The sequence below is a fragment of the Hydra viridissima genome, unplaced genomic scaffold (genome assembly GCF_058129835.1).
Source record: "Hydra viridissima isolate aposymbiotic clone 2 unplaced genomic scaffold, HvirCarnegie_v1 scaffold_7, whole genome shotgun sequence".
Classification (NCBI taxonomy): Eukaryota; Metazoa; Cnidaria; class Hydrozoa; order Anthoathecata; family Hydridae; genus Hydra; species Hydra viridissima.
In genome coordinates this window covers 6,681,486-6,692,027 of record NW_028324306.1, presented here as the reverse complement: position 1 = coordinate 6,692,027, position 10,542 = coordinate 6,681,486, and the positions used below count along the sequence as shown (strand labels likewise).

General features: G+C 28.9%; 1 long non-coding RNA gene across 1 annotated transcript; it reads right to left on the bottom strand.

Annotated features, from left to right (window-relative positions):
* Nucleotides 1–2,390, bottom strand: LOC149885897 (uncharacterized). Its single transcript, XR_016454471.1, has 3 exons — nt 1,951–2,390; nt 1,482–1,853; nt 1–291 (listed from the first exon to the last, which is right to left on the bottom strand). It is a non-coding gene; the product is annotated as an uncharacterized LOC149885897 (long non-coding RNA).
* Between the last annotated feature and the right edge of the window lie 8,152 nt (nt 2,391–10,542).

Here is a 10,542-nt window from a genome sequence, read left to right as displayed (position 1 = left end):
GGGGGAGGGGAGGGGGGCAAAATAAAATTCAAAAGTGATATTTCAAAAACTACATAAATGCATCAATTAATCACGTCATTTTATTAGACCATTGACAATAGAAAATTAAAGAAAATGTAAAAATAAAAAAACAAATCATTGTTATTCAGTAAATAGAAATTGCAGTCGTCTGCGTTCACTGCCAATTTTATTTACAATTTGTTCCATAAATTCAGATTTTCTGGAGCGTATTTTTTCACGATGCACACTCATCATGCAAAGCCCAGACAAACGCTCATAATGCTAATAATGCTAAATTATACCAAATAATGCTAAATTATATAACAATATAATGATTAGTTAAAAAACATTGATTTGTTAAATACAAATTAGACATACTCCAAAAAAACAAGACAAAAATTAAAATACAGCTGGTTAAAAAAAGTTAATAAAATTAAATATATACAATTATAGTAATCAACATTTAGCTAGCGAAAAACACAAGGTAATAGTATTATTAAAATGAATATAACACAATAAATAGGAAAAAAATAAATAGAAATGCAATACAAACAAGAAACATTTTGCCAACAAACAAAAAAAAAACAGCATAAAAAAGTAAATGAAACTGACACATTAAAAAATAATTTAAAAAATTTGATCACTGCATCCAATTCTTTCTTCGTTAGTTCGAAGTTTATTTGTTTGCGTAAGAACTTTGTTATTGTAATTCGATTTCTTTTTTTTTATTATTATTTCCTTTATTTTCCTTTTTTTTCTTCTTCTCTTCATTTTGGTTTCCATACTTCTCCTTTATCTGTTGTTTTTTTCTATTTATTCCTTTTTTATTTTTCTATGATCTATTTCTATCATATATTTTTTTAACTTTTCATCCAAACATCTTTTTTTTTAAATATAAAATATGCCTTTATAAAAAAGCTTCCGCTATCGTGGAAGTCATTGCATTTGATAGTAATATTTTATTTAAACTGTAGTCATTTACATTACGGTGAGTAAACTATAAATGAGTTAAATTGATAAGATATCGAAATAAACAGTTAAAAGAAAATTTGTGAATATCAAAATTTGTTATTTTGCCTTTTCAGAGGGGGGCAACTGCCCCACATTGCCCTTGCCTGCCGGCGCCCATGTTTGTGATGAATAGATTCACCACATTGTTCTGTTACCTAAGCTAATATTATTGTGTTCAGAGGATCCAAAATCGAGAAAAACCGGATCGAGAAAAATCGAGAAAAAACTCCGTCGGAGTCGAGAAAAAATCGGAGCTTCGATAAAACTTTGTTATAAATTAAAAAATTAAACTATCTAGTTGATAATTAAACATTGTTCTTATATCTAATTTTTTAATTTTTATATATTTCGATTTATAATTTATAATAAATTTTTAAAAAAATTATATTTTTATATTCCTTAGTACTTAAATATTTTTCTTATCGCAATCTTTTAACGAACACGTTTTATCTAATAAATGGCTTTCTTACCAGCATCGATTAGGAAGAAGGCGTGAACTTTCAGTTAAATGCCGTTCCGCGGTGCTCTGTAATAAAGACTTCTTGGGGTACCTATAGTAAAAACTAAAAAAAGAATATTAAAAAAGTATTTATTCTGAAGATCTTTTAAAATAATATTTTAAAAAGATGAAAACATTTATCATTTCATCAGAAAGTGAACTACGAAACTTTGTGACAAATCTGGAAGACGAGGAGAAAACTCTTTCTGCTTCCGAAGAAGTTGCTTGAATTCTGTGGATGGCTAGTTCAAATTTCAAAACTGCTTCTGATTTCACACCAGTTACTTCGTATTCTTTTAACTGATCGGTGAAGGTCTTGACTTTTTTTTGTAAAGGTAAACTACTAAATAGTTAAAATACATTAACTTATATCACACACACATCATATTTTAAAAGTTACTGTTTACAATATCTTTGCTTAAAAATTAAAAAATTCTTACTTTTTGACAAAAAAAGATATTTTATTATGCATTACATTTTATTATACCGCAACTGATTTTTGTGGATTTAAAAACTTCTATTATTAAAAAGATACTATTATAATCAAAAAAGTTTCTGAAATAGTACAATGGAAAAGTACGAGTATGTTCTATTATATGGTTTGGAATAGAATAAGCTTTTTTTTTGAGGTTTTTTCCACCACCACCACCTGTCCCACTGTGCATTACTAATTGCTTTGCGATGTAAATTTGTGTTGATATTGAACAAAGAGAACACTTACATTTTGAAAACAACATGAACTATTGTAAAAGCAGCGTAGAAATAAAATAAGAATTAAATTATTTTACGAGTAAAAATTGATATTTTCTAAAAACCTCGTCGAAGTTCCGTCGAGGTTTCTCGATTTCTCTCGAACTCCGAAACTCCGAAAAACCGAGAAAAATCCGACGAGACGGAGTTCCGAAAGGATCCATTGATTGTGTTATACAAAGGGGAGAATGTGACACACTAAAATATGTATTTTCCATGAAACTGTCAAGTCATAGCCAAATACATCTTTTTTATATAATTGAAGATTAGAAAATGAAATTTTGAAATCATCAATTTAAACAGAAATATCTGTACCCATTTCCAAACCAAACACAGCTGATTTCACTTATGAAAACTTACGTAAACAATTAATTATTGGTAAAATATGGATTGTTGCAGTTAAGGTAACATCCCTCTCCAAAAGTAAATTAAACGAGGATTTATTACCTTTTTGTATTCCTGCATTTTCAATCTTTTTTTCCACCATATACATATTGATCATAACATAAGTCTATGGAGCCCAACGTTTTTAGTTTCCCTGCTACAAGGGAGCATTCTCCTTCACAATACAGACAGGCATGTTTGCGAGAGTGACTTGAAAGTCCGAAAACACTGTTTGCACACTTTAGATCAAATGCCATACTGAAATTCACTTCTTCAAGTTGAAGTGGTGTCAATAATTTTTGAAAACATGAACAATAACTTTTAAGTTTTGAACACCATCTAAAGATATTCAGAGTTTCCAGAAATTCAGTCATTTTAACATAAATCTTCGATTCTACAGCACTTGTTAGAATCCTGCGTAAAGTAGAACATAGTTTTTTGGTTTTATTTTCAGAAAGTTCTTATACATTTAATAGCTCCATAATAGCTTAGAATGAGATATGATTTTCTTTCTTTTTGACTTAATTTCATTCACTCCAACTGTAACAGAGAGAAGATGTAGACATCTTGAACTACTCTCCACTTACAGTGATTTCACGTTCCATTTTATGCTTTAACAAACCAGATGCTACTTGAACTGCATGTTTATCTCCAAGTGATTCACTAATATCTATGATATTGCTTACAGCTTTACTTTTGCAACAATCATGAGAAACTAAAATTAATAGTAAAAATTTTATAACAGTTTTTGAAATAAGTAAAAATAATAAAAAATCTATTGAATCAAACTATAAAATAACAATAAAGAGAAAAAATGTTTTAACTGATCTTATTTTAACCTTATTTTTAAATTATAAAATCATAAATATAAATAATCTATACTAAGATTTAAATAGCTGAATCCACAGATTTTTTCAGTCAAATTTATAGTTTTTGACTCTGGCTCAACATTTGTCTGGATACATAGCAGTGAAGAGGTTTGCCTAATACTTCTATTTACCTGAAATACATTATTTTCTATCAAGTACATTATTCTACCTGAACACTGTAGGCCAAAAGTTTCCGGGCACTTGATATTTTTATATAAAAAGCTAAAATCTATCCTGTATCATTAAATTAATCAATAATATTAATTAATAATACTTAAAATTACTAATTTTAAGTGTTTATGTAAGTTTGAGGTCAGTAATTGGGTAAAACTGACCTCAAACTTACATAAATAAGTTTGTTTTTTTAATTGCTTATTTTAACTTGATATATAGCGTTACATTACTCTTAAGAGTTTGGTCTTGTTAAAGTTATTTATTTGTTGAAACATGAAGTAAATATTTATAATATAATGATAGCCGACTAAAATGATTAAGAATATTTAGTTTTGTTTAGTTTTCATTTCGTATTAATGACGGTTGCATTAAAAAATCTTCAAAAAAATTTTAAAATTTTATAATTCCAGAATTTTGCCAGAATTACTATTTTTTAACTAATTGCCAGAAGTACTATACAAGATACCATCAAACGATGGAAAGAAACAGACATTTTTGAAGACAAAAAAAGATCTGGTAGACCACCGAAGACAACAAAAGCAGAAGATAATAGTATAATATTGATGAGTAAAAGAAATCGAAGACATTCAAAATCCATTTCATTAACCACTACGAAACGACGTCTTAGACAAGTAGGGTTTTCTGGCCGTATAGCGGTCAGGAAACAGTTGCTACGGATTGGAAATAAAAAGAAAAGGTTACAATGGGTTACAGACCACCAAAATTGGACAGAAGAAGACTGGGGAAAAGTACTATGGACCGACGAATCCAAACTTGAACTGTTTGGGCAAAGACGTAGGATTTACATCGGAAGAACAACAAAAGAAAAAATGATCCCAGAGTGTTTAGTGCCGACAATCAAGCATGGTGGTGGGTCAGTTATGGTATGGGGATGTTTTTCTTCAGCTGGTGTAGGTGACCTAGTTAAAATTGAGGGTATTATGAAAAAAGAACAATATAAAACAATTCTAGAAAACAATGCTATACCTTCTGGCTTAAGAACAATTGGTCGTGGTTTTGTTTTTATGAAGGACAATGACCCTAAACACACCTCAAAATTATGTAAGAACTATATAAAGCAACAAAAGGATAATGGTGTCCTCAAAAACATGACATGGCCGGCCCAATCACCAGATTTGAACCCAATAGAGTTACTGTGGGAAGAATTGGACAGAAAGGTCAGACAAAAATGCCCAACATCGAAAGAGCACCTGTGGGAGATAATAGAAGAATCTTGGTTATCAATTACACCTGAAATAATAAGAGTTATTTTTTGACAAAAAGACAGTTTAATGATAATAGTGTTATTAGTATTTTTTTATTTCATTTTTTGTCTTTTTTTTTTTCCTTAAATAGTAACTATATGTATCTTTTATAAAATAAATATGATATTTGAATTTTTTTGAAATAATTATGGGAGTTTTAATTAAAAATTAAACAAATTCCAAGTGTCCGGAAACTTTTGGTCTGCAGTGTATGTGTGTGTGTTTATATATATATATATATATATATATATATATATATATATATATATATATATATATATATATATATATATATATATATATATATATTAAAGTATCTTTGATATACTCTCTAACCAGCTGGAAAGATATGCAGTTTCACCTTTGTTCAGATAAAACAAGTTTCTTTTGCAGTGGGAACACACTAGTGAAGGACAAACTTCAAGATCAAAATCAAAATTTGGCCAAATATATTCATGAATTTTCTCACATACTGAGGGTGATATGGGCGTTAGAGATTTTGGTCTGATACCTTTACTTATCAGGCAAACTGCACAAGTTGATAATTTAAAGTTTGCTGCCATGTTGGAAAATGTTATTTTTTTATCTGAAAAACAGTCGTAAATGGGTTTATTTTGATTACCATAATGACTGATTTTATTAAAACTTTGGAAGAAAAAAAGCCACAAGTTATGCGTTTTAAATTTGAAAAATATAGATATTTAGCACTTAGTTCAGATTTTTCTGACCAATATATATTGTGTTTACTAATGGATATGGTTGATTAAATGTAAAAAAATCAGGAGTGGGGAGAGTTTCAACCTGGGGGTCAATTTGGAGAACAGTGTTGCTTCACTTTTTCTTTACAGAATTTTTGTGAAGTTAGACATCTAGATAATATATACAATTGGGAAAGATTAACTTGTAAAACCGGTAAAGATAGGCAAAACGACATATTTACTTGACTTGAAGATTTATAATATATTTGAACTAAAATCTAGGATTTAAAAAAAAAAATTAGAATATTGTAAAAAGTATCTTTATTATACCGATAAATATCGGTATTCTCGTTATTTTTATGTATTCCGATAAACCAATAAAAAAGGCCGATATTATTGTTTGAACCGATACTTTTCTATTCATTATCGTTTCCAACGATAAGTTATCGTTTCATAGACAAACTCATATCGTTTGATATCGTTATCATTTCATATCGTTATCGTTTCAAACTATCGGTTTATACCGATATACCGATAATGATACGCAGACCCTTAGTAAAAATGTTAGTTTTGCACAAATAACCATCATGCACTACAGAATACGCAAATGACTCGTGCGCTGGTGGCAAACAAACTAAAGCACCAGTGGACATCGATTGTAGGTAAAAATCATCGAATATGGCGGCGTCCTATCTATGGTATGTACAGAGATATTCACACTGATATAACCGACCCCTGTTACTTTCGACCCCGGTCTACCCTACAATAAAGAAAAAAAAAATTTGTACCTTTTTAAAGAATTTAGCAAAGCCAATTTATGGCAAACCGCAAGAATAACTAAGTATTTAACATTAACATAACATGATTTACCAGCTATATATAAACTAAATTTTATTTGACAAAAATTAATGAGTTATGTGCTTTATACAATAAATGAAATAATATATGAAATATGAAAAACGAAAACATGAAATATCTGGCCGCATTTTGCGTGATAATTATAAATTTGAATAAGTTTTTAAAAAGTTTTGGATTATCAAATAAATTATAAAAAGCCCATTAAAAAATGTACCAATAAAAAAATAATGCATAGTGGAATATATATTAAGGAGCTTATAGAGTAGTTGAGACAACAAATAGCGACATATTGGAAAAAAATCTGAAAAAAATACACAAAATTAAGGCTGGTGAATGAAGGACCAAGGAGTTGAATGATACCAGATCTTGACAAAGAACTTTATTTAAACTTTTATATACTTTGCTATACTTTTTTTAGTCATTTTAAAATTACCCTTACAGATCTATTTTATAATTGATGGGCTTTGTTTACACGAAAAATGTTTAAAAAATTTACAAACGTTCGTCTTGAAAAAATAATTAAATCTGTTCATGCCGACAACTAATTTCCTTTACCTTGGTGTAATTTGTTTAGCAATTTGTCAATGCGTGAAGTAGTTACTTATCCTGAACAGTCTTGTTAAACAAATGTTACAAAAGTGTAAACTATTACCACGTGATCAGAGTTTCTGTTTTAAAAGTTTTAGTTGTTTTTTTTTGTTGACGGTTGAAAATTTAGAGTTTGTCCAAAACTCGCATGGCTTGTTGATTTCTGCGGTCTCTTTGATGTAAAACAATGAGTTGCACGTCCATCTCTTAAACGTCCATGGTCCCAAGTTATCAATATTTAATGACCGAAATCAAAACTTTACCCATAACCGAAATTTGATTGGAAGCAAAACCGACACCAAAACCGGTTGAAATTTAAAAACCTAAATGCTAAAAGCCCCTAAACTTTTTTAAACACGTAGAAGGTGACCGAAACACAATTTTCTGCTGAGACCGATACCGAGACCAAAAGTTTCCGTTCACTTGTTATCATCCTTTTTTAAAAAATATAGTCTACCTTTTCAGTTCTCACTCGGTTTGATAAAAGAGGAAAATTCCATTTATTCCACAGTTCATCTTTTTAAATATTAATTTTAATCATTATTATTACAAAATTACTACAAAACTGTTGTTACAAAATTATTGTTTTCATTTGTAACCTACAAATTTGCACAAGGCAGGTCAAAAATGTATTTCTTTAAAAATGTACTCAGTTCATCAAAATTCTTAAAACTTTTAGTTTTAATAATTTAAATAAAAATTAGAGATAATATTTCACAATTTCAAAACATTTCATTAAAAAAAATAAAAAGTTAAACTAAAATAATTTCATTTTTGATTTAATTAAAAATTATCGATTTTTTTGAAAAACATGTGAGAGAAAAAAAAAAATTTTAATAGACAACCACAAAAGGTAAGAATTTTTAAAACTTCACCGATCTAATCGCCACAATTTTTAACTAAAAATATATCCACTTAATTATGGACTTTTAAGAGCAAAAAAGCAAATCCTGACGAAAAATGCAAATCGGCTGGGTAATAACAAATAAAGTTATTGAAATTGCGATACCAGTGAACTTGCTTAATGACTTTGAGTTGTCATTTAAAAATTTTATACCTGTGTTGCGTTAAAAAAGTTCGTCGTTAAAAAAAGTTAACAAATAGTTCTGCGCATGCGTTACGCATACGCAGTATGGTCAAAAAGCGTTCGTTAGGGAATGAAATTAGACGTTAAAAAAGTTGCATTGTTTCATTAGGGTATGTTAAATATTAAAAATTAGCTTATACTTGTAATATATTATAAAAGTTTATACATTAAAAATGGTTGTCCATGTTTACTCAGTTGATGAAATTATTTTATACTTTATATTAAAAATGGCTGTCTATGTTTACTCAGTTGCTGAATTCATAAGCTTTACTTCTGATATATGGACCAGTAGTTCAAATGAAAGCTTCATGAGCCTGACAGGTCACTGTTTAGACAATACATTTAATCAGAAAACTGTTGTACTTAGAGTAGCTCCATTTCCTGAGAGGCATACAGCAGCAAATATTGCTGAATTGATTGAAGATATTATGGCTGAATTTAAAATATCACTTTCAAAAATTCATTTATTAGCTAGAGATAATGGTACAAATATTGTTAAGGCTATTAAAGATAGCCCATATGATAGTATGGCTTGTTTTTACACACACTGCAACTAGTAATTAATGAGTGTATTTTTGAACAAACAGTTGTCAAGAATGTCATTGCAAACTGCCATTCAATTGTTGGGCATTTCAGCCATCCTCCCCAAGCCTGCCCTAAACTTAAAGCTCTTCAAAAAGCAAACAATGTTCCTAAGCACAAACTTATTCAAAATGTTCCAACAAGGTGGAATAGTACCTGTCATATGTTAGAACTAATTTATGAACAAAGGAAACCTCAAACCGTATATGCACCTGAATATGGCAAGCTTCCTTTATTAAATGCAAACAAATGGATGATTATTGGACAGTTTTGTGTTTTGCTAAAAGATTTCCACAAAACAAGAGTTCGCTTGAGTGAAAGAAATTCTATTGTCTCAAATATTATACCACAGATACAGTTTTTGAAACATTTCATTAATAAAGCTTTAATTGATGAAAACTAATTCAATGGAGAAAAGTTTCAAACAATATACTGATAACTATAACATGATCTTGTCAACGTTTCTTGATGCCAGATTCAAATTAAAAATGTTCAAAAATGAAAACACCTTTTCAGCTGCCAAAACAAGTACTGAGAACATAACCATTCAACTTATTAAAACCCATAAAAATATAAAAAACATCAAAGTTACTGAAAATGATCAGTCTGCAGCTTGTGACATTGAAAATATTGACTTAGGATATGAAAATAATGGTACAGTACTAAATGAATACAAAGATATAGTAGAAATGGGTTTTGACAATTGCTTCGAAGAACTTGTAGGATTTAATTCTAAATAAATCAGTCAACCACAAACTTTAATTTCAAATGAAACTTTATTAAACAAAATTCAACTCTACTCAAATGAAGACCTTATTGATAAAGAAAGCAATCTTTTGTTGTGGTGGAAATCATAGAAAACCAAAATGCGACTATTAGCAAAGCTTGCTTTAAAGTATTTAAGCTGCCCACCATCTTCTTTGGAGAGTGAAAGACTTTTTGTATTGGTGGAAATGTATATACTGCAAAGAGAAATAGCTTAACAGGAGCTCATGGTGAAATGTTAATATTTCTGAACTATAATATGAGAAATTAAAAATATTTGATTTTGTATATATTATTGTAATTAGTATAGTATAATTCTTTTAGGAGTATCTATGTTCTATTTTTTCGCATGCACAGATTTCACATTTAATAAACTTTTTTAACGACTAACTTTTTTAACGCAATGCCTGCACTGTTCTCTTAACAGTTCAAGCTGAATTAACAAGAAGCGTCTGGTTTAATTGTGGCTGCATATATTTTTAAAGCTTGTCTTACCTCAATTTTTAGAAGATAAAATTATAAAAAGTTGGATTTAAGAGCTTAAATGATGATGAAAAAATCTTAATAATTATGTAAGTCCACAAAGTTTGATTTTGATCGAAAAAAAATAAAACAACAAATTTTGACATTTTTCACTAAAATATCCCCTTCAAAATTGTATGAAACGAGGTGATAATTGATATTACAAATGCTTCAACAAAAAAAGCTTCGATTTATATTAGCACGGGGTTTGATAAGATGATACTCAATATCTAAATATGCTTGATTTTCGCGCATGTCATAAGATTTCGTTAGATTTTATTATTCGCGTCAAAATTTTTTTAGTTTTCGGACAATTTTATGTTTTTGCCTAAATAAGAAAATTCGAACAATGATTATTTTTTATGACTTTTTTTAGTAACTAATAATTTCAGCAAACAAACAAACAAACAAAATTGAATGGTAAACATTTTTGACCTTGCTCTGTCTTTGTTTTATAAATATAATTAAGCGAAAATCTGAAATTCTTTTC